This window comes from Jaculus jaculus, chromosome 1 (genome assembly GCF_020740685.1).
Source record: "Jaculus jaculus isolate mJacJac1 chromosome 1, mJacJac1.mat.Y.cur, whole genome shotgun sequence".
NCBI classification, from domain to species: domain Eukaryota; kingdom Metazoa; phylum Chordata; class Mammalia; order Rodentia; family Dipodidae; genus Jaculus; species Jaculus jaculus.
In genome coordinates, this window is record NC_059102.1 from 14,982,538 (window position 1) to 15,007,297 (window position 24,760).

The following is a 24,760-nucleotide window of genomic DNA, read 5'->3' on the forward strand; positions in this document are numbered from 1 at the left end:
GGATTAAAAGTGTGAGCCACCATGACCGGCAAGAGTTTTTTTTTTTTTTAAATATATATTTTTTATTTATGAGAGAGAAAGAGAGGCAGATAGATGATAGATAGATAGATAGATAGATAGATAGATAGATAGATAGATAGAGTGTCCCCCCTCCCCCACTAAAAGAGAGCTGTAGAGGCTGGAGAGATGGTTAGCAGTTAAGGCACTTGCCTGAAAAACCACAGGACCATGGTTTGATTCCTCAGAAGCCTCGTAAGTCAGATGCACAAGGTGGCACATGTGTCTGGAGTTCATTTGCAGTGGCTGGAGGCCCTGGTGTGCCCATTCTCTCTCTGTTTCTCAAATAAATAAATAAAAATTAAATTTTTAAAAATCTCAGGGCTGGGTAAGTCTCTCCTGGGCAAGAAAGTGCAGAGGTTCAGGTGGGCTCTGCAACTCAAGCCTGGCTTGTGATCTTGTTCCTTGCTCCCCAGAAGGGAGCTGGTGCTTCTTATCTCAGCTTCCCTCTGTGTACTGTGAGTGATGGTTCTAACCATCTACTGTGTAGCCCTTTTCTCTAGTTTTTTCTGTCTTAAGAGCAGCTGCGGGCTAGACAGATGGCTTAGCAGTTAAGGCCTTTGCCTGCAAAGCCAAAGGACCTAGGTCTGATTCTCCAGTACCCGTGTAAAGCCAGATGCACAAGGTGGCACATGCGTCTAGAGTTTGTTTGCAGTGACTCGAAGAGGCCCCAGTGTGCCCATTCTCTCTCTTTCTTTTTATTTTTTGTTTTTTTAAAGGTAAGGTTTCACTCTAGTCCAGGCTGATCTGGAATACATTATGTAGTCTCAGGGTGGCCTCAAACTCACAGCGATCCTCCTACCTCTGCCTCCCAAGTGCTGGGATTAAAGGCGTGTGCCACCATGTCTGGCTAATTAATTAGATTTTTTTTTTTTCTTCCCTAGGTAGGGTCTTACTCTAGCTTAGGCTGACATGGTCTCAGGGTAGCCTTGAACTCTGTGATCCTACTACCTCTGCCTCCTGAGGGCTGGGATTAAAGGCATGCACCACCATGCCCGTGTTAAAAATAAATTACACACACACACACACACACACACACACACACACACACACATATATACGTTTTTTGATTTTTCGAGGTAGGGTCTCACTCTGGTTACCTGGAATTAACTATGTAGTCTCAGGGTGGCCTCGAACTCTCGATGTTCCTCCCACCTCTGCCTCCCAAGTACTGGGATTAAAATTGCCACCATGCCCGGCAATTTTTAAACCCTACTTTAAAAAGAGCAGCTGAGGTGACTGTCACGAACCACTCACTGCCTCTGGACTGCCAGCATCCTCTGTGGAGGGAGGAAGGTGCTCCTGGGGCTCATGAGCCTTCACAAGACCCTCACGAGGGGCCTGTCTCTCCCGGAGTTTGTACAAAAGGGAGAACAGGGATGGAGAGATGGCTTAGTGGTTAAGGCACTTGCTTGCGGAGCCTAAGGACCCATGTTCAACTCTCCAGGTCCCACGCAAGCCAGACACACAAGGTGATGCAAGCGTGCAAGGTTGCACATGCACACAGGATTGTCACACACTTCTGGAGTTCGATTGCAGTGACTGGAGGCCCTGGCATGCCAGTTTTCTCTCTCTCTCATAAAAAATAAATAAAAAAGTTTTTTTTTTTTTTAATTTAAAGAGGTAAAACAACAAAAAAAATTGACTGGGGTGGAGTAACTGCCCATAATGCCCAGGGAATTTTCTGAAGGTACCTCAATTATAAGGAACCCCAGAAAACTCATTAGTGCACCTAGCTAGACTTGGATGGAATCCCGCCTTTAGACTGTTGGTGCTTGATGTGGGGTGAATCGACAGTTCTTTATGTCTCCCCAGGCCAGGTCACAGAATGCGGCTGCAGCCCTGAGTTGTGAGAGCTGAATGAGCTCTCTGCACAGCTCCTAGCGTGCCCTGAGGGCTTGAAAAGTATTGTTTCTCCACAGCTCTCAGCCCCCTTGGACTCTGATCCTATTTCCAAGCCTTTTTTCCAGCTTGAGCTTGAGGGCCAGAAGTGCTGTCCCTTGCCAGCTGTCCCCCCCACTCCCCCCCAACACACACAACCTAGTCCTTGGCTTGCCTGCATCCATGCCATCTCTGCTCTCTGATCCATCTCCCAGCTGACCCTGCCAGGCGCTGTAGGTCTATGGACTTCTCCGAAGATCCTAGCTCTGGCCACCTCAGGGAATAAATCTCTCTCCACTCTTTATGTTTGACTGCTTATTTTGGCTTCGGATTCTCCAGGGTGCAGAACCGCCGTGTTAGGTTATAGCAGGAGGAACCTCAAAGTCACATGGACAAGACACAGATTCAGGGAGGGCTGGGGGACTAGGTACTCAGCTAGAAGGATGCGATCCAGGGAACTGCTGGCCGTTTTAACCGCCAATGGGAAGAGAATACATCTGAGAATGAAATCTGGCAGAGAGGTGGAGTCTTGATCCAGCTGAACCTACGGCCTCATTCTTCTTGGGGCATCCTGGGATATGAATCAGTAAGTTCCTTGTGTGAGTTGAGCTCTTGCCCTTTGCGATGGAGGGGTGCCTGAGCAGAACGGCTTTGAGTGCCAAGCAAAGGTGTTTGAATGTTAAAAATGTCTAAGGGGAGACAATGATGTCCTTCCTTGCTTAATGAATATAACTGGTGGTAGGGTGAAAATCACGAGACCTTGGTGTACTTCAAATGCCACGGAACAGGCCATAACTAGGTCCAGAGCTGGGAGACAGAGAGCAGCAAATATGTGGGCTTTCCCACCTGGCAGACAGACAGGTGCCTCTCATGAATAGGATTTCATAATTTAAAAAATTTTTTTGTTCATTTTTTATTTATTTATTTGAGAGTGACAGAGAGAGAAAGAGACAGAGAGAGAGAGAGATTGAGAACGGGCGCGCCAGGGCTTCCAGCCACTGCAACTGAACTCCAGACGCGTGCGCCCCCTTGTGCATCTGGCTAATGTGGGACCTGGGGAACCGAGCCTCGAACCGGGGTCCTTAGGCTTCACAGGCAAGCGCTTAACCGCTAAGCCATCTCTCCAGCCCAGGATTTCATAATTTTGCTGTATACATACTTCTACTGGGACTGATTTCAAGGGATGTGTAGTTTAGCAATCAACAGGGAAATTTCCTCAATATTTAGTGATTGGCTCATGGGAGCCAGTCTGACCAACTCAAGCTCACCTGTGGTCCAAGGTCATGGTCACCCCACACAACAGAAAGGCTGTAGACACCTTAAATGGGACCTGCCTGCAGGTCTTGCAAATGAAGAAGTTCAGAGAGCATTCCAAGTATAGTTGTGGGCTCAGAAGAGAAGTTCTGTCTACACAGAGTAGTTGGGAATGGATATGTGGCAGGCAGTGCCCTTTGACCCCAGCTGATGTGACTGGTGATGCGCAGGCCTACCATGACACGTGCATAGATTTTGTTGGCTCATGTGATAATTAAAAACTCAAGTTCAGGGCTGGAGGGATGGCTTAGCGGTTAAGGTGTTTGCCTGCAAAGCCAAAGGACCCAGGTTTGATTCCCCAGGACCCATGTTAGCCAGATGCACAAGGGGGCGCATGCATCTGGAATTCATTTGCAGTGGCTGGAGGCCCTGGTGTGCCTATTCTCTCTCTCTCTCTCCCCTTCTTTCTCTGTCAAATAAATAAATAAATAATAAAATATTTAAAAAAGCCTCAACTTCATTACTTTTCTTTCTTCTTCTTCTTCTTCTTCTTCTTCTTCTTCTTCTTCTTCTCCTCCTCCTCCTCCTCCTCCTCCTCCTCCTTCTTCTTCTTTTTCTGTAACCAAATACCATGAACAAAGTGGCTTCAAACAACTGTGATGTTGCTGGTTATGGTGGCTCACACCTTTAATCTCAGCACTTGGGAGGCCAAGGTAGGAGGTTTGCTGTGAGTTCAAGACCAGCCTGAGACTATATATATATAATGAATTCCAGGTCAGCCTGGGCTAGAATGAGATCCTACCTCAAAACAAACAAACAAACAAAAACAACAACACAAAACACTGGTGATGTAACCTTCCATCTGCAGGCTGGGCATCTCAAGGTGGCAGTAGGTGGGTTCCTTTAAAGGTTTGAGAACGGGGGCTCTCATGTCCTTGTCCTGGCTCCCGGGGCCTCTGGTGTCCTGGGCAGGCATGCTTCCGCGTCGTACCGCATCTGGCTGCCTTCACGTAACCTCCTGTATGTCTCAGTGTGTCCTTGCACACTCTTACAAGGTCGTTTGTTGGATTTGTGGCTCACACAATCTCAGGCCTTACTACACGCACAGGGCCTGTGTTTCCAAGCAAGATCTCACACAAACACACACACACACACACACACACACACACTTGGAGTTTCTGATGTCATGGAGTTTTGAAGGATGCTATTCACCCCACCATAGTGGCCAGTGATGAAAACTATGAGTTTCACTGAGTTGCCGTGAACTATGAAGCTGGCCCAGTGAGGCTATGTGGGGGGGTGGGGGGGGCGCCCGCAGCTGCCCAACCCGGGTGCATTCCCTCAGCCCGCACCTGCCTAGCCCCTGTGGCAATTCAGGTGGTGCCTGCCAGGGGTCTGTGATGCTGGAGTGTACCCCCAGCTCTCCCGTCCCCTCGCCAGTGTCTCCTTAGCAACAGACCTTCATTTATTCTGTGCACGAGCCACTGTTTAACAGTATTTATTTCCAGAGTCAGAAATATTTGATTCCAATTAGGGACAGCAAATTGAAACCCGTGCAATGTCAAAGACGCAGGTCAGGCAGTAATGGAGCCCTGAGACACAGGACGGGGAGGGAGGACTCGGGCTCCCAAACAGGTGAAGCCACTGGGCTCCTGTCCTCACCCCTGGGCACTCTGGGGAGAGCAGCTCAACCTTGGCTAGCCTCAGTTTCCCATGTGCAGAATGAGCATGCGCCTTCTTTCCAGTGCTAAGAGAGCTTAAACACAGTGTTTAAACTCCTAGTGTGTGGTAGAGGCCCAAGGAGTACCTTGGGGCATAAATGATGAATGAACTAGTTGTTTAAACTCACACCATTCCATCTGAAACAGGAGAAATAGTTAAGATGTGACTGATAGTCCCCAAAGCACAACAGCAAAATCAGAAAAGAGGGGGGCTGGGAAGATGGCTCAACTGGAAAGGTATTTGCCAGGATCCTCAATGCCTATGTAAAAACTGGGGGTGGTGGGGGGCTGGAGAAGTGGCTTAGCAGTTAAGGTGTTTGCCTGAGAAGCCAAAAGACCCAGGTTCAGCTCTCCAGGACCCACGTAAGCCAGATGCATAAGGGGCACATGCATCTGGAGTTTGTTTGCAGTGGTTAGAGGCCCTGGTGCGCCCATTCTCTCTCTGTCTGCCTCTCTTCTTTCTCTCTCTGCTTGCAAATAAATAAAATTAAAAAAAAAATTAAAAACAAAACTGGGAGTGGTGCCACACAGCTGTAATCCCAGAAGTGGAGACAGGTGGGTCCCGGGGGCTTGCTGGCTAACTCGTCTAGATGTGTGTGTGAGCTCTAGGTCCAAAAGTAAGGTGGAGAGTAATTAAGGAATAAATCTGACATTAACCTCAGGACTGTATTTCTAGTTGTGGATGTTCAATAGGAGTGGTAGGTCCACTATGAAGAAGGGATCCTGGGAAAATAGTCAAGTATAAATGCTTTTTTTTTTTTTTCGAGGTAGGGTCTCACTCTGGTCCAGGCTGACCTGGAATTAACTCTGTCATCTCAGGGTGGCCTTGAACTCATGGCAATCCTCCTACCTCTGCCTCCCAAGTGCTGGGATTAAAGGCGTGCGCCACCACGCCCGGCTAAATGCTTTCTTTTTTTTTTAAAAAAATTTTACTTTTATTTATTTATTTGACAGAGAAAGAGGGAGGGGGGAGAGAGAGAGAGAGAGAGAGAGAGAGAGAGAGAGAGAGAGAGAGAGGGAGGGAGAGAATGGGCAGGCCAGGGCCTCCAGCCACTGCAAACGAACTCCAGATGCGTGCACCCCCCGTGTGCATCTGGCTAACGTGGGTCCTGGGGAATCAAACCTGGGTCCTTTGGCTTTGCAAGTGAACACCTTAACTGCTAAGCCATCCCTCCAGCCCATAAATGCTTTATTTACTGAAGAATGTTCCACTGCCTCTGGAATCAGTGTGGCATGGCACTCAGCATTGGGTAACACACCATTAATGTTTTCCCCACCAAATGCCAGACTTTCTTGTAGGTTGAAGGAGTGCTCTCTTGCTGGCTAGAGCTGTCTGAACAGCCTGGTGATTTTGGTTATTAAACTACAATGTGATTAATTAGCTCCAGGGTTGGAAGGAAAGTGACTAGGCATCGAACCTGCCTGTGAGACATCATCTTTAAGGTGATTGGTGAAAAGTTTCTGTAGATAGCCGTGAGGGTGGGCTAGGAAGGGTTGAGGAGAGCGCCCAGGTGCCCCGCTGCCCCGCAGGCCTCCCTCTCGCTGTCTCCACATCCTCCAGGGCTGAGCCTCGACTGTAAAAGAGCTTCTACCAGCTCCTGCTGAAGTGCCGGAACACAAATGGGACCTCCTGGAGCTGGGCTGAGGGTGGCCTCTTCCTAGAGCCATCATCTTTAATCTTCTAGGATCTTGCCCCCAAACACCACCAGCTGGTCCTGTGCAGCAAGGCCCCTGCCACCTAGACGCCAGAACCCAGCCAGTACCGAAGTCTAAACCCCTTTACCCATGGGGCTTGTATTTCTTGGTGTCCAGTCACATGACTCCTCGCTGCATGGGAATGAGTCTGTCCCGTGGGAATAAGCTTCAGCTGCCCGTCCTGTGTCACTGGAAGCTCGAGGTTCTCTTCTGCAGGGAGGAGGGGGGAGGAAGGTGGGGTTCTGGGAGCTAACTCACAGTCTGCCACAGTGTCTCTGCCTTACTGGATAAGACGTATTACTGCTATTATTTTATTATTCATATTCTCACGGATTGGCATTTGAAAACTATGAATGCTTTTGAAGAGGAAAGAGCCACGAACAGTACTTTTACTTTAGATAAGTGCTTTCTGTCTATTTTTTAAAGTTTTATTGACTTGCAAGCGGCGGGGGTGGGGGGAGAAAGAGAATGGGTATGTCAGGGCCTCTTGCCACTGGAAATGAGCTCCAGGTAGATGGGCCACTTTGCACATCTGGCTTTATGTGGGTACTGGGGAATTGAGCCCTGGCTTTCAGGTTTTGCAAGCAAGTGCTTTTAACTGCTGAGCCATCACATCAGCCCTTCTGTTTCCTATTAAAAAATATTTTTATTTATTTATTTGTAAGGAGAGAGAGCAAGAGTGAGAATGTATGGGTGCACCAGGGCCTCTTGTCACTATAAATGAACTCCAGACATGTGCCACTTTGTGCATCTGGTTTTACATGGTTCCTGGGACTGAACCTGGGCTGGCATCTTTGTCAAACCACATCTTTAACACTGAGCCATCTTCCCAGCCTGTTGTCTCCTTTATTTTTGAGATATGTATGTGTGTGTATATATATATTTAGTTTTTTGAGGTAGGGTCTCACTCTAGCTCAGGCTGACTTGGAATGCACTATGAAGTCTCAGGTGGCCTTGAACTCACAGCAATTCTCCTGCCTTTGCCTCCCTAGTGCTGAGATTAAAGGTGTGCATCACCACTCCCAGTTGAGTTATGTCTTAAGTTTAATTTTTGTTTTTTATTGCTGGGGATAGAATATAGGGCCTCATAAATGCTACCATCATGACACAGGTCTTTTTTTTAATTTGAGAGAGAGAGAGAGAGAGAGAGAGAGAGAGAGAGAGAGAGAGAGAGAGAGAGAGAGGATTGGCACACCATGGCCTTAGCCACTGAAATCGAACTCCAGATGCTTGTGCCACCCAGTGGGCATGTGCAACCTTGCACTTGCCTCACCTTTGTGTGTTCAGCTTTTGTGGGAACTTAAGGGTTGAACATGGGTACTCAGGCTCTGGAGGCAAGCGCCTTAACTGCTAAGCTATCTCTCCAGCCCATGTTTTTTTTTTTTCTTTGTTTTTGAGGTAGGGTCTCGCTCTAGGCCAGGCTGACCTGGAATTCACTATGGAGTCTCAGGCTGGCCTTGAACTCACAGCCATCCTCTTACCTCTGTCTCCTGAGTGCTGGGATTAAAGGCGTGCCCCACCATGCCTGTCTGGTTTTGTTTTTTAAGACAAGGCCTCACTGTATAGCTCTGGTTGGCCTTGAAAACAAGGTTCTTCTACTCATCCTCCCAAGGGCTGCTGTCACAGTTGTGTGACACCATATCTACGTTTAAATTTGATTTTGTGGGGCTGGAGAGATGGCTTAGCGGTTAAGCACTTGCCTGTGAAGCCTAAGGACCCCGGTTCGAGGCTCGGTTCCCCAGGTCCCACGTTAGCCAGATGCACAAGGGGGCGCACGCGTCTGGAGTTTGTTTGCAGAGGCTGGAAGCCCTGGCGTGCCCATTCTCTCTCTCTCCCTCTATCTGTCTTTCTCTCTGTGTCTGTCGCTCTCAAATAAATAAATAAAATATATTTAAAAAAATTGATTTTGTGCTTTTTCACCACATATTTTGCATGCCTTTGGCACTTCTTCGAAGATATTTTTAATGACTTCAGATTCAATGATATGGTTGTAATTACACCTCCCATAACATACTGAAACCTTCCTTTAATGACACATAAATTGCTAGCGCTTTTTCATTCTTAACAATAAAGAGTATTTCCTGGACTTTGACCTCAATTTGTATTATTTCCTCCAATTCAGTGCCTAGAAGTACAATGACTGTTTTACTTGAGTGCAAATGCTAATACTTCTTTTTTTTTTTTTTTTTCAAGCTTGGGTTTCACTCTAGTCTAAGCTGACTGGGAATTCACTCTGTCAAATGCTAATATTTCTTGACATACATTCCAGATTGTTTTCCTGGAACCTGGTTCAGAAGCCACTGTATCCGCCTTCACTTTGGTGGCAGTAGGGAAATGACACCTGCTGGGTCATCTCCCTTTTTTGGGGTGTGGGGTGAGTGTGTGGTGTATGCATGTGTGTGTGTGCAGATGTGTAGGCCCCTGCACACAATGCAGAGGCCAGAGGAAGGTGTCAGGTGACCTCCTTTGTTGCTCCTCTGCTTTAGAGATGGGGTCTCTCACTGACTGTGGAGCTAGCTTCTGTGTTTGATCAGATTGGCTGCTCAGTGAACCCCAGTGATCTTCATCTCCACTCCCACCCCCAGCACTGTGGTTACAGGCATGCAGGCTCACACCTGGGTGCTGGAGATCCAACTCAGGTCCTTACGTTTGTTCCGTAAGCACTTACCCACTGAGCCATCTTCCCAGGCCCTCCCTGTGGCTTTTAGCTCACCTACAGGGCCGATGTCATTGTGTAATGTCAGGGTGAGCCTTGGGCATTATAGATCCCAAACTAGGCAGCCCCTTCCTCATGGGTCTTGTTGTAGGAGATCTTTACCAGTCCTCTCAGCCTTGTATGCTAACCATCTTGTCACTAGCAACACGTTCACTTTCTTCATATTTCCCCACCTCTCTGTCCTGTTTCCTTCAATGAGGACACATAGTGATGAGAAAAGAGGCAGAAATCACTGCCCCACTTCTAGCTTAGTCATTCTGAAGGGGTCACTTTATGGCTGTCTTGATTAACTTTTCCATATTACTGGTTGCCTTGGTGACATTGGTACCAAACCTTTTGGAGATGGGCAAGTGGATCCAATCTTTGGATTCAGGGCAAACATGGGATCAGTTCCTGTGCAACAGCTGCTGTTGAATAAACCTAGATATACTAAAAACACCATGATTGACATTTTGGGTCCCTCAGATTCACATGTTAAAACTTTAATTCCTAATATGACGGCATTTGGAGATGAAGCCTTTAAGGCCAGTAGATCCTGAGGATGGAGTCCTTGTCATGAGACTGTGTCCTTATGACAAGAGGCAGGCGATGGCTCATGAAGTTTCAGAAAGGAACAGTGACTCTGAGGAACTACACTAGAGGCCGCCCATGCAATATTTTGGCAACCCATCTAGCTGCTTCTAACCTTTGCTCTGATTATATTGGTGACATTGAATTCAAAAGTAACAAATTAAGATGTTAGGCTGAGAAAATTTCCAGGCACCATATCATTCAGGCTGAGGTATGGTTACTGTTTGCTGTGTTTCTTCTTCTTTTTTTTTAATATTTATTTCAGAGTGGCAGACAGAGAAAGAGGCAGGTAGATAGAGAATGGGCGTGCCAGGGCCTCCGGCCACTGCAAATTAACTCCAGGTGTGTGCACCCCCTTGTGCATCTGGCTAACATGGGTCCTGGGGAAGCAAGCCTCGAACCAGGGTCCTTAGGCTTCACAGGCAAGCCCTTAACCGCTAAGCCATCTCTCTAGCCCTGCTGTGTTTCTTGAGGTTTATAATGAGAAGACATGAGAACTGTGGGATTTGGTGAGAAGAGGAGTATGAATGTGATTAAAGTTATGAATAGGGCAGAGAAGCTGCTGACATGGTGGTTGAAATTGTTACAGAGCTTGGTCGAGTTAAGAAGAAACTTGGCACTGGGGTGATAGGCAAGGTATCCGGAGGGCAAAATCCCACCCCCCAAGAAAGCTCCAGTTTGTCAAAATGAAATTTAATTTGAAAGGGCAGAGTCTGAACTGAGAACGATGGCACGTGGGTTTCCTGCTCCAAAACAGCCATCTAGAAAAATGTTTCCCCAGGTTCAGTGACAAAAGCACCCAGCGGCTGCTGCTGGCTACGCATCTCATCCGCAACAGAACTTGAATTATCCACATGGTGCTGACTTGACAGACACGAAAAATGCAAAAGCTGCAAGGCCGTGGAGGCTTGCACCCCGGTTCCAGACAGCTGGATGCCAGGCAATGCCCAGAAGGGTTGGAGTCCTGCACGGAGCTCCCGAGTGGGCTGTGCATGTAGCTGTGAAGGAAGCCCCAGCTGTAGTGGTGACCCCAGGCCGTGAGAAGCCAGAATCGTGGGAGGCTCCCGGAGGAAAGCTGCAGGCACTGGGTGGAGCCTGCCTGGGGGACCACGTGTTCTCAAGAAAGCATCACCGAAAGGGCCGGTGCCTCAAGCCTGATGGACTGAAGATGGTTCCTCACAAGCCCCAGATGCTAGACATGGGGCTGCGCGTTTGCTGTCTTCCCTGCTGGGCTTCGGTCTTCCTATTACTGTGTCCTTTCCAAGTAAACAGCAGTGTTTACTTGAAAGTATATAACTTGTGTGTCTTTTTTAAAAATATTTATCTAGCTGGGCATGGTGGTGCACGCCTTGAATCCCAGCACTCGGGAGGCAGAGGTAGGAGGATCGCTGTGAGTTCGAGGCCACCCTGAGACTCCATAGTGAATTCCAGGTCAGCCTGGGCTAGCGTGAGACCCTACCTCGAAAACCAAAAAAAGGAAAAAAAATATCTGAGGCGGGGGGGAAGAACTGAAGACAGGCTACAAGCTCTGTCATTATGCCAAGAGTCTACCTGTTCCACCATCTCTCTGACCCATAACTTGTATTTTGATATTTTAGGGGCTCACATTTGAGAGATTACCTTGAGTTTTAGAAGAAGATTTTGAACTTTAGGCTTTTGAACAACGTTAGAACTGTGAAGACTTTGGGGACTCTCATAGATGACCCAAACCCTTGTGACGGTTAATCTTCACTGTTAACTTGATCGCATTTGAGAAATCACCTAGAAGACATGCCTCGGAGTGTCTTTGAGGACAATTGCAGAGAGGTTTAGCTGAGGAGGGAAGACCCACATGAATGGGGCCAATATCACCCCATCGCCTGAGACCTGAACTGGAAAAGCCAGATGAATACTGGCTTTCCCCTTTCTCTGCACTCTGAGCTGCCCGTGTGGGTGAACTTCTGCTGCATGCCTTTCCCACCATGGTGATCCGGGTTTTTAAACAGTGAGGCAAAACAAACCCTTTCTCCCGTAAGTTGCCTCTTGGTAGGCATTTAGTCATAGCAATGAGAAAAACAGTTAATTCAGCCACCTTCTTTTCCCCTTCCCATGTGTGGTAGTTGAACTAGATGGCCCCACCAATATTGTCAGGATTTTATTAAAGTTTCTAATTTAGATCTGCAGTCACCTGGCTGGAGGAGGTGTCACTGGGTGGAACTTAGGGCCCCAGCCCTAAGGTGTGGGGGTGGATCTGGAATTCTAGTCTAAAGATAGGCAAAGGGCTTGAGTTCTGCCTGGAGTTCCTGAAGTGCTGGCGATGGTGTTGGTCTCTTTCTGTCTCTGTTTGGATCTGTGAAAGCGGGCCAGCTTCCTTCGCCATTATGGAACTTCGCCTGGATCTGTAAGCTTCAAAAAATGCCTCTTCCTCCGTAACTGTGTCTGGTCTGGAAGTTCATCTCAGTGACCTGAGGCTGTCTGCTATCACATGCGTGCTTTGAATGTAGTGTTTAGTGGTTTTAGCTGTATGCTGTGCAGTAAACAGGGAAAAGTACGCATCACGCATCTCCCTCAAAATCGGAGTTGCTCTAGATTCATGGGTACGTCTGCAAAAAATATCCAGCTAGAGACACTGTAAACATCTGTATTATTCATTAAACAACTTTTTGTCTATTTTAATTTATTTGAGGGTGACGGAGAGAGAGAGAGAGAGAGAGGTGAGAAAATGGGTGCACCAGGGCCTCCAGCCACTGCAAACAAACTCCAGATGCATGCGCCACTTTGTGCATCTGGCCATGTCCTGGGGAATCAAGCCTTAAACCAGGGTCCTTAGGCTTCACAGGCAAGTGCTTAACCGCTGAGCCATCTCTCCAGTCCCCTGTATTATTCATTTGCTTCCCTCAGCTGCTTCAATGGCTAGGAAAGCGGGAGCCTTATGGAAGGGAGTCCACTTTACTGTGGAAGGAAAAGGCTTGGCTTCCTTCACTAGGCTTTAAGTCTATGCTAGTCAGCTTTCCAATGTTGTGACAAAATACCAGATACACCCGGGTGTGGTGGTGCACGCCTTTAATCTCAGCACTCAGGAGGCAGGGGTAGGAGGATCACTGTGAGTTCGAGGCCAGCCTGAGACTACATAGTGAATTCCAGGTCAGCCTGAGCTAGAGTGACACCCTGCCTTAAAAAAAAAAAAATCAGAAAATACCAGATATAAACAACTTAAGAAGAACAAAAGTTTGTTTGGGCTCATGGCTTCAGAAGTTTCAATCATTGTGACTTTAGATAATAGAACAGCGCATCACTGTGGGAGTGCACGGTATAGGAAGACTGCCTCATGGATGTTAGGAAGCAAAAAGAAAAACAAATGAGTCCAGCAGCTGACGTCTCCTTCAAGGGCATACGCCTAATGACCTACCTTCCCTCTCTGAATCCTCCTCGTCCTGGTTCCATCGCGGTGGGCTGGGGATCGATCCTTTAACAAATGGGCTTCAGGGAATATTTAAGACCCAAATCACAGCAAAGTCCTTTTTCTACCAGACAGCTTGAATGGAAGCTCAGTTTGAAGGTAGACAGACAGACACAGATCGGAAATAAGCGAATGAACTGATGATCATGTGGCCAAGGTCTCAGACCCCCGACTCTTACCCTTGATGCTGTTTGCCTGTGACAGTGCGGCGCGGCTCCCCCAACCCCCTGATCCTGCCCCCCGAGCTTGGGAGGAGACGGGAGGCAGCCAAGGGGTGCGCTTACTTGGCGTGACAGACACTAAGCATGAAAAATGGGCCTGGGGAGACAGCAGGACAGTGACCAGAAAGGCTTTTTCTTTCATCCTAAATCATGATGTTTTGGGCTTCGGCTAGAGCTTTCCCAGTTATTTGTAACTGTCCATCCCTGTTAGGGGATATATGTTTTATCTAAAAATAGATAATCTAATCCTAATCAGATGATAAATGTGGGCCCCACACGCATGCCTCAGAGTCGGCCACCTCGCTGGCAGAGGTTCAGGCAGGTAACGTCAATGTCGGCACTGTGGCACTGGACCAGATGCCTCAAGATGCCCAGTATTTGGCCCCTCCATGTTATGTTAACCCCCATAAGCCATTCAGGACGCCCCTTTTTCCTACCAGCTAATTATTGCCCAGGTGGAGCTATGACACATCTCCCTGAGTGAGTCACCATGGAGTCTTTCTCTCCAAGTCTTCTTGAAGGGCGGGGTGACTCAGTGGGCCATCGAGGCCCGAGGCTTAGCAGGCGCCCAGGACTCATCTCCTCTCCCCACATAAGGCAGTTCACAGAATGACAGCTGACAGGAACTTACCCACCGCTTCTCAGTGCTAGCTTCTCATTAGGAGCATGTGGAGAAGTAGGGCTGGAGCCAGGGTAGTGTCTGTGTTTCTTGCCCCACTCAGATCCCCAGCTGGTTCATAGTACATAGTAGATGGTCAATTAAAAGTCACCTGGCTGCTTGATTCCCATCAGTGTTGGCTTTTCCCCACCTTCCCGCTGGGTCAGGCCTCACGCACCGGTGCTCTGTTCTGAATGAACCATATGGCTCTGCAGTGAGCGAGCCCATAAAAAGCCTGCTATTTTCAAAGTGAGGGATCTTATGAATGAAACCAAGAGCAGAGGCACAATTATTTCATCTGAGAAAAGAGACTAATTACACAGAAGAGCTCAGCGTGCACATTTGTGGGGAGAACTGGAGGCGTTCAGCTGTGGGGAAGACCCGTTGCTCTTTCTCAGCGAAGGACGAGAGGCAGTAAGCCTTCATCGTGGTTTTAACGATCAAAGGTGTGCTTAAACTCAATCCTTTCATTAACTGGGAGAAGAATGAGGCTGACCCAGTGGGGGCGTTTGAAGCAGCATGAATTAATTATGAATTGCTGCAAATGATCTGATCTGCCTCCATCCAGCTGCCTCCCACGCCTTTGCAGGAAGGCCAGAGGAAACTCACTCTGAGGGGCTTGGCAGTAAGTAACCAAAGCTGACCCCATGCCACCCTGCTGGAGACTGCTTGGGTGCCGAGACTCCATGCACTGCCACCGTGTCTGTCCTTGCGGCTGTGTAGCATGACATGGAACATTTCGCTGGCCAACCATCCTGGTTTGCTTGGACTATCCCGGTTTCCATACAGAGACTCTGATTGGCCTAGGAAGTCCCTTCTTGGGATGTGAACATTCCTGATTGTCAGAGATGGGCATAGAAGGGCGTGGGGGAGATTACAGAAGTAAAAAATCCAAATGTCATCTCATGGTTGGACACAGCACTGTTTCAGCGGTGCCCCGTTAACCATGTGCCTCTGTGGCTGCCTGGGCTCTGTCTCCCCTGAGTGCTGGTGGTGGGACCCATGGGTGGTCTTTTCCAGGTGACTCTGCTCACTATGGTGGTGGATCTGGCCTGATATCCGTGTGACGAAGTGTCGCCTCGAACTCACTTGAAGCCACTCACTTCGATCCTTCTACCCCTGTCTCCTGAGTGCTGGGATTAAAGGCATGTGCCACCACATCTGGCTTCAAGTGAGCCACTCACTTCGATCCTTCTACCCCTGTCTCCTGAGTGCTGGGATTAAAGGCATGTGCCACCACATCTGGCTTCAAGTGAGTTCGAGGCCACCCTGAGATGACATAGTGAATTCCAGGTCAGTCTGAGCTAGAGTGAGACCCTGCCTTGAAAAAAAAATTATTTGAGAGAGAGAGAGAGACTGCATGGGTATGGAAATGCCAGGGCCTCTTGCCACTGCAAATGAATGCCAGAAGCAATTACATGGGTATGGAGGAATTGAACCTGGGCTGTCAAACTTTGCAAGCAAGTGCCTTTAACCACTGGGCCATCTCTCCAGCCCTTAGGCCCCAAATATTTTTAATTTAATTTAATTTAATTTTTTATCTTTTCACAATTTTTATTAACATTTTCCATGACTATATAAAAAATATCCCATGGTAATACCACCCCCCCCCCCGCACTTTCCCCTTTGAAATTCCATTCTCCATCATATTACCTCCCCATCTCAATCATTCTATTTACATGTATACAATACCAACCTATTCAGTACCCTCCTCCCTTAGTGCGAGATCGAGAAGAGAAAGGGACAGATCCAGGGAATGGGCACACCAGGTGCCCTAGCACACACGAGCGCCCCCTTGTGTCTCGGGCTTGCGTGCGTCCGTATGGTACGAACCGGGGTCCTTTGGCTTTAGAGTCAAAGGCTGTAACTGCTAAGCCATTTTCTGGTTCATGCGTGCATGGTAAGCACTTCACCCACTGATCCATCTCTCCAAGCATATGAAATAAAGTGGTAGTAATTATTTTGTGTTCTTTTGGGCAATGCTAATATCTGTGTTTGTTCTGTGTAAATTTCAACTGATTTTTTATAGCATTTTATTTATTTATTTATTTGAGAGCGACAGACACAGAGAGAAAGACAGATAGGGGAAGAGAGAGAGAATGGGCACGCCAGGGCTTCCAGTCTCTGCAAACGAACTCCAGATGCGTGTGCCCCCTTGTGCATCTGGCTAACGTGGGACCTGGGGAACCGAGCCTCGAACCCGGGTCCTTAGGCTTCACAGGCAAGTACTTAACCGCTAAGCCATCTCTCCAGCCCTCAACTGATTTTTAAAAAAAGATTTATTTTTATTTATTTTTTAGAGACAGAGAGAGGGGTGGAAGTGGGGGGAGAGAATAGGTGCGTTAGGGCCTCTAGCCACTGCAAACAAACTCCAGATGCATGCCCTACCATGTGCATCTGGCTTATGTGGGACCTGGAGATTCAAACCTGGGTCCTTAGTCTTCGTAGGCATGTACCTTAACTGCTAAGCCATTTCTCAAGCCCTGATTTTTGTTTTTTTTTAGTCTTTAAACTGGGACTTTTTTTTTTCTTCCTGCTTTTCTATATGCCTACAAATTTTCTATTGGAATCCATATGCTTGAATTTTATATTGGAGCCTTCTTTTCTTTTCTTTTTCTTTCTTTCTCTCTTTCTCTCTCTTTTTTTTTGAGGTAAGCCCAGGAGACTGGCATATTTTCTTAAAATATTATTTTCATTTATTTATTAGAAACAGAGAGTGAGAGAGTGAGAGAAAGCAGCCACTGCAAATGAACTCCAGATGCATACGCCACCATGTACATCTGGCTTATGTAGATCCTGGGGATTTGAACCAGGGTCCTTTGGCTTTGTAAGCAAGTGCCTTAACTGTTAAGCCATCTCTTCAGCCTTGGCCCTTTTTTTTTTTTAATGCATAAGAGAGAGAGAGAGAAAGAGAGAGATTGAAATGAGCCAGGAGTGATTGTGCATGCCTTTAATCCCAGCACTTGGGAGGCAGGGGTAGGAGAATCGCTGTGAGTTTGAGGCTACCATGAAACTACATAGTGAATTCCAGGTCAGCCTGAGCTAAAAAAAAAAAAAACCCTGAAAAAATAAATAAATGAAAAGAGATTAAAGTGGCATGCCAGGGCCTCCATCTGCTGCAATTGAACTACAGACATGTACAGCCCTGTGTACTTGCGTCACTGTGTGTCTGGCTTATGTGGGACCCAGAGAGTTGAACATGAGTCCTTAGGCTTTGCAGGTAAGGGCTTTAACTGCTAAGCTATCTCTCCAGCCCTCTTTTCTTTCTTTATTCTTTTTTTTTTAATTTTTATTTATTTATTTTATTTGATAGCGACAGACACAGAGAGAAAGACAGATAGAGGGAGAGAGAGAGAATGGGTGCGCCAGGGCTTCCAGCCTCTGCAAACGAACTCCAGACGCGTGCGCCCCCTTGTGCATCTGGCTAACGTCGGACCTGGGGAACCGAGCCTCGAACCGGGGTCCTTAGGCTTCACAGGCAAGCGCTTAACCGCTAAGCCATCTCTCCAGCCCTCTTTCTTTATTCTTAATAAATATGTATATTATATGTTTATATGGATGTGAATTTTAATTTGTAATAAATATTACTGAGCACTGTTTTGAGTGGATATGGTTGCATTACTTGGGAACAGTTTGATAGTTTTGGGTCTTGCTGTTAAGATTTGCTAGACAAGAGTCTGGGGATGTAGCTCGGTTGGTAGGGTCCTTGCCTAGCTTGTGTGAAGCTCTGGGTCTAATTCTACCTCCACCTAAACCTCTCATGATGGTGTATACTTGTAAGTACAGCACTCGGGAACTCCAGAGGCAGAGGCAAGAGGATCAGAAGTTCTAGGTCATCTTTGGCTACATAATGAGTTCAAGGCCAGCCTAGTTTATACGAGCCCAGTGACTTGCCAGGCAAGTGACTTGGCCTGGAGAGGTTGCTTAGTGGTTAAGGTGCTTGCCTGCAAAGCCTCAGGACACAGGTTCAATTTCCCAGTACCCATATAAGTCAGATATACAAGGTGGTGCATGTCTCTGGAGTTTGTTTGCAGTGGCTGGAGGCCCTGGCATGCCCATTCTCTCTCTATCTCTTGCAAATAAATAATAAAAATAAATCCTAAGGGTGAGCTGGACATGGTGGCTTGTGCTTTTAATCCCAGCACTTGTGAGGCTGAGGTAGAGGATTGCTCCAAGTTCAAGGCAACCCTGGGGGGCCCCCTGCGCCCCTCCCATGGTGCTCTGGCACTGTCCTGTGAGCCACCTGGACTTCCAGGTCTGCCTCTGCAACTCAAGCGTCCTCCCAGCTGCTGCCCACGTTCTGTGAGCTACAGTCTGGAGGCTTCCAAGGAGGCAAGTGGTCTGTCTCCTGACTGGATCACCACTTCTTCCTGGCCTGGCGTTCAGTCTCCGGTTTCACATATTTTCATCCAGTGTGTTCAGCAGTTTCAGGCAAGAGGATTTTATGTTCAGATTCCACTTACACGCAGCTGTCAAGGCAAGAATCAAAGCCTCCTGCTATCTGCCTGTTCCTATCTAATCTGCTTTTCCGCCATGTTTGATGATCTCCATACTTCTCTCTGAGTTCCGTGACTTAATATGGTCTATTTTTTCCACTCACTAATCTTGATTGACTTTCATCCTTTAAAGCAGTAGATTTCCCTACTGATGACATACTCGGGACACATTTCTTCTTCTCCCCCCACCCTTCAACGGGGAACAGAGAGTCCTGCTCTGCTATCTCTGGGCGCAGACTTGCTCTCTGATTCCCACTCCAGCTGCCAAGGGGTGTTTCAAGCCTTCAAGCTCTGTTGTGAACATCACTCCCCTCTTCCTTCTTGAACTGTCTAGAAGAAAGCTTATTTTTTAAAAAAAATATTTATTCGAGAAAGATGTGTGTACACACACACACACACACACACACACACATAGAGAGGGGGGGGGGTGGAGAGGGAGACATTGGGCACACCAGGGCCTCCAGCCACGGCAAATGAACTCCAGATGCATGCATGCGCCACCTTGTGTACCTGGCTACATGGGTACTGGGGAATTGAACCTGGGTCTTTAGGCTTCAGAGGCAAGTGCCTGAACTGCTAAGCCATCTCTCCACCCTGACCAAAGCTTCTGTATCCCTGGTCTGTTACAGCTTTCTCTCTCTAGGCTGTCTACTCTATACATGATACTGTGGTTTTTCTATAATGAAGTTTTGATCGTGGTATATCTGATCACATGATTCTAATTATCATCAGAAATTGTGCCTAAGGGATTTTTTTTTTTTTTTTTAAGGTAGGGTCTCACTCTAGCACAGGCAGACCTGGAATTCACCATGTAGTCTCAGGCTGGCCTCGAAACCATAGTGATCATCCTACCACTGCTTCCCAAGAGCTGGGATTAAAGGTGAGTGTCACCATGCCCAGCTGCCTGAGGATTTGGAGTTTCTTCTTCTGGAAAGCCTTTTCCATCTATTGTTGGATATTTTCTCTTGGGTTCACACGAGGTATGTTTTCTTCCCTAATGGTTGTACCCCTCACTTTCTTCCTGGCTGTGAGCTCTGAACTACTCTCATCTCACTGGCTCATAACCTTCTGGAAAGTACACCAGAATTAGAGTGCCCCACAGAGCCTTGCCCAAATTGGGTGCTCACAGAATGTCCTGAGTGGCATCTTGGGGTGCTCTCCATAAGACTCCTTTCTCTGTGGCTCAATGCTAGGCTCACTTGTGATCTTCCAGCACTGGGACCTTCAATTCCAAATCGGTTAAGTCTTGGGGTAGAGGGAGGACTTCCTGGTCCAGTCTGGGCATCAGGGTCTTCTCTGGACCAGTCCCATACACAAGAACCAGATGCTGTGCTGAATTTCATGTCCAAGGCACACAGATATGTAACAGAACAAGGCAACTGGAGAACATGCACATCAGGTCAACTATTGCGTTCCATAGCATCGGGGGCGACTCTTTTCTGTATCCTGGAAATGGCCACTCGCTTCGGTGATCAGGCTTGATGTTTTCATGGACTCTGCATCTAGTTCCAGTCATTACAGCCCACTTGCTTTATTTAGCTCATGTGTGATTGTGGCCATCTTTATGGCAGTTATAGTTCCATTGCCACTTCGCTCACAATCAAGTAAGAAGCACAGCTTTTGGGCAAGTCTGTGAGGGCATTTCCAGGAAGGGTTAACAAGGGAGAAGCCCCTGCCTCAGAGTGGGCAGCCTATCTATAAGGAAGAACCCAGACAAAGCAGCGTCTCTTACCATCGACCCTATTGTTGCTGACTTCATTGGAGCCCAGCTTCTTCAGCCTACCAATGTGGACTGAAGACCAGCAGGTCTCCCAGAATCCCCCAGGCCTTCAGCCCCAGATCGGGACTGCTGAGGCATTTAGCTTTGTGGACTGAGAAACCACCATGTTCTCAGACTCTCCAGCCTGCAGACAGCCATTGTTGGCCTGACCACCTCATATTATGTAAACAAATCTAATAATCCCCTTGATAATAAATATTTATTCTATCAGTTCTGTTCCTCCAGAGAACCCTAATGCAACTATGAAATTCTCTTCTGAAAATCATATTGTAATGAATGTAAGCATAGGATTCACTAAACACTAACATGAACCAGCACCCATATCTACTTCCTGGTGGGAAGGTATGTAAAGATGGGGATGTGTATTTAATATAAAGCCTGTGTATAGGATTGGTCATGTCTAAGTTGAGTTGGGGAGAAGCAGTCTGGGTCAAGGAAGCATTGAATCTAATATACAGTTTAAGGAATACCGGTGTGGTGGTTTGATTCAGGTGTCCCCCATAAACTTAGGTGTCCTGAATGCTAGATTCCCAGCTGATGGAGATTTGGGAATTAATGCCTCCTGGAGGGAGTGTATTGTTGGGGGCGGGCTTATGGGTGTTACAGCCAGTTTCCCCATGCCAGTTTTGGCACACTCTCCTGTTGCTATGGTCCACCTTATGTTGGCCAGGGGGTGATGTCCACCCTCTGCTCATGCCATCGTTTTCCCTGCCATCGTGGAGCTTCCCCTCGAGCCTGTAAGCCAAGATAAACCTCTTTTTTCCCACAAGCTCCTCTTGGTTGGGTGCTTTCTATCAGCAGTATGAACCTGACTGCAACAACAGGTTTCCTTAGTAAGCCACTCTGCCTTAAGCAGGTGTGATTTATCAGGAAATAAAGGTAGTCCACAGAATGGCTGAAGAGACAGACTTGAATCCACCGTGCAGCATCAACTCCAAAAATAACTAAAACTGTTCCAAGGGAGCTATAACTACTCTGTGGTCAGAAAGTTACTGACTGAAGAGGTCACCTGCCCTAGCTGTACCAGTACGTATGTCTTTTCCAGGAGCTGTCCCGTTTCTCTATGTAATTCCTTCCAACTCACTCTCATGCATGTCCCTCAGTTTTGTGCAAGTGTATGTGACCATTAGGCCCGCATCACATATTGAACTCCAGCTGCAAGGGAGTTTGGGGCAACCAGTGTGTGAGCTTTCCCACCTCCGCGGAGAGGAAGGGAGCAGAGGCAGGTGTGGAGTGAACGTCTTCCCTGAGTGGACTCTCCCCGATGCTGACACAGAGAAGTGCTTGGTAAATGTTTGCTCGCGTGTGTTCAGAGCGTGCTGCATTGGTAATAGATGCAGAGAAGGAAATCAATGCGTTGGACAAGCAGCTCGTTTCTGATGTAGTGACCGGTAAACTTTCCTAAAAGTACCCAAGGGATGGGCACTCTAGATCTTACATGTACACCTCTGTGTCTTTACCTAAGGGGGATGTCGCTGTTCTCTTAAAAGTGTAAACTCAGGCTGGAGAGATGGCTTAGCAGTTTAGGTGTTTGCCTGCAAAGCAAAGGGACCCAGGTTTGATTCCCCAGGACCCATGAAAGCCAGCTGCACAGAGGGTGCATACACCTGGAGTTTGTTTGCAGTGGCTGGAGGCCCTGGTGTGTCCATTCACTCTCCTTCTCTTTCTCTCTCTCTCAAATAAATAAATAAAAATAAATATTTTAAAAAGTGTAAACTCATTAAGGCCTTAGGAAAGGCAGAAAAATTCCCTTTGGCCTCTGTGGCTTTTGATTGCAAAACAGTTCTGGTTTTTTTTTTTTTTTTTAAATTTTTATTAACATTTTTCATGATTATAAAATATATCCCATGGCTGGTTTTGAGCCTCAGACTCTTGTGCCTTTAAGCTGGATAAAATGTGCAAAGAAACTAAGACTTAAGGGCCTGGCGTAACACGTGCCTTGGATGTTCTCATGGTAGGAATTTCATTTTGTTTCTAGTTATTTGGGGTTAGAGATAGGATTATATCTCTCAGGCAAAGAAAGTCATTAATCAAGAAAGGGACCTCTTGATCCTTCTCTCAATTTTAATGAGATACTGACAAATGTCTTTCGCTGGGGTGTGATTGGTAGGCTTTTGTGACAGGTTTTGCTATGATGCCAAACACCCAGCTTATGCAAGCTTAGCCTGCCTGATGGTTAGGGGGCAGAAAAGATAGTTTTATATCCTTCTTCAGATTAAAAAAAATATTTTAATTTTTATTTATTTGACAGAAAGAGGGATGGGGGCGAGAGAAAGAGAAGAGAGAGAGAGAGAATAGGCATTCCAGGGCCTCCAGCCACTGCAAACAAACTACAGACGTGTGCGCCCCCTTGTGCATCTGGCTAACATGGGTCCTGGGGAATTGAACCTGGGTCCTTTGGTTTTGCAGGCAAACACCTTAATCACCAAGCCAGCCCTTTTAAGAAATATATTATTTTTAATTTTTATTTATTTGTCCTTCAGATTTTAGGCTGATGTGTAAACATTTGAGACCACCAGGGCCCGGGGCTACAATGGCATATAGCAGAGAAATCTGCCCAGAATGTTCAAAGTGTATGTGACATTCCACGCGTAAGTGTTCCCTCCTTTGTTGGGATCAGAAGACATAGAGGATGCAAGGGACTGAGGGTCTCCCATTCCTCCCTTTCTGTATAAATTACCTTTTCATTGCAGGGACCCAAGACAGAAAATCAGTGCAAGGGAGGAAGGATTAATTTAGCTTACAGTTCTTGGTTACAGGCCATTATGGTGGGGAAGGCGTGGTGGCAGGCACTTGAAGCAGAACAGGTCACATCCAGTCCACAGAGATGCTGGTGCTCAGCCAGCTCTCCTTTCCATTCCGTTCAGGACCGCAGCCCATACAGTCGGGGTGGATCTTCCTATCTCAATTAACCTAATCAATATAATCCCTCACAGGCATACCCGGTGTGGTGGTTTGATTCAGATGTCCCCCATAAACTTAGGTTTTCTGAATGCTAGGGTCCCCAGCTGATGGCAATTTGGAATTTGAGCCTCCTGGAGACAGTGTGTTGTTGGAGGCGGGCTTATGGGTGTCATAGCCAGCTTCCTTTTGCCAGTGTCTGACACACTCTCCTGTTGCTGTTGTCCATCTGGTGTTGGCCAGGAGGCGATGTCCACTCTCTGCTCATGTCATCGTTTCCCCCTGCCGTCATGGAGCTTCCCCTGGAGTCTATAAGCCAAAATAAACCTTTTTTCCCCCCACAAGCTATTCTTGTGCGGGCAATGTGAATCTGACTGCGACACCTAGGCTAAACAATGCGTCACAGGTTAGCCTAGGTTCTTTCAAATTGGCAACCCATATAAACTATCAGACTTTCCTTTCTTCTGCTCCTTGTCATCTTCTGGTACTGGTACCCACCCTAGACACTGGGAAGATAGCCATGGGTAAGTCAGTTCCTGTCTTCAGGCAGTCCCAAAGTAGGAGTGACAGATGTATCAAACTGTCCAGTTGTGGTGTTACACAATTGGACACAAACTCAAAAACAAGTACTAGGTCTGCTGTGGGCCGAAGAATGTCATGTGGCTCAGCTCAAAGGGTGGGTAAGCATGATGAGAAGCAGTCCAAAGTAATCACGTGACAAAGGATGTTGATAAGGGTCAAGCATCAGGGGCAACAGGCTAATCGGGCACACATGGTAACCGATGAACGCAGTCAAGCACTTGGAGCGGAATGTTTTGGGTTACAAGCAAGAACACTTCTCCAACACGCTCAAGCTGAGGGGGCATTAGTGGTTCATACAAACCGTTAAGTGCCGCTGCCTGCATGCGGCTGGACCCACGGCCTCCACCTGCAGAAGGCGGTGGGGTAAGATGGCTCAAGCAGTCCCGGGCTCTCCTAGGCTTCACTGTTGTCATGGGAACCAAAAACATGGGTAAGCTTTTGATTGGTCCAGGTTAGCGCATGTGACCTTTGTAGAACGGATGGGGAGACACAGAGTGTTTTGACTGGCTAGTCTGTGTTATAAGTCCAGCCCTTTGTTAACTCACAATAGGCAAGCCAGGTATAAAGCGGGCCGGGGCGGTGTGTGTGAGCGAGTTTTCTGAAAATGGGGCAGAGTGATTTTACATGCATCTGGCAGAGGGAGGGGTTGCCAGTCACATATAGAACCGGATGTCCCTGTGTGCCCAGGATGGAGCAAAATAGAAACTAGAACGAAAAACTGATCACTGCCTACAGCAGATGCACCCCACTGTTAGTCTTCCCGACCTGCAACCTGCGCTGCTGCTGAGT

The 24,760-nt window shown here is 47.4% G+C and overlaps 1 pseudogene; it reads right to left on the reverse strand.

Annotated features, from left to right (window-relative positions):
• The window catches only part of LOC105944062, a 126,390-nt pseudogene that overhangs the window by 21,360 nt on the left and 80,270 nt on the right, over window positions 1-24,760 (reverse strand).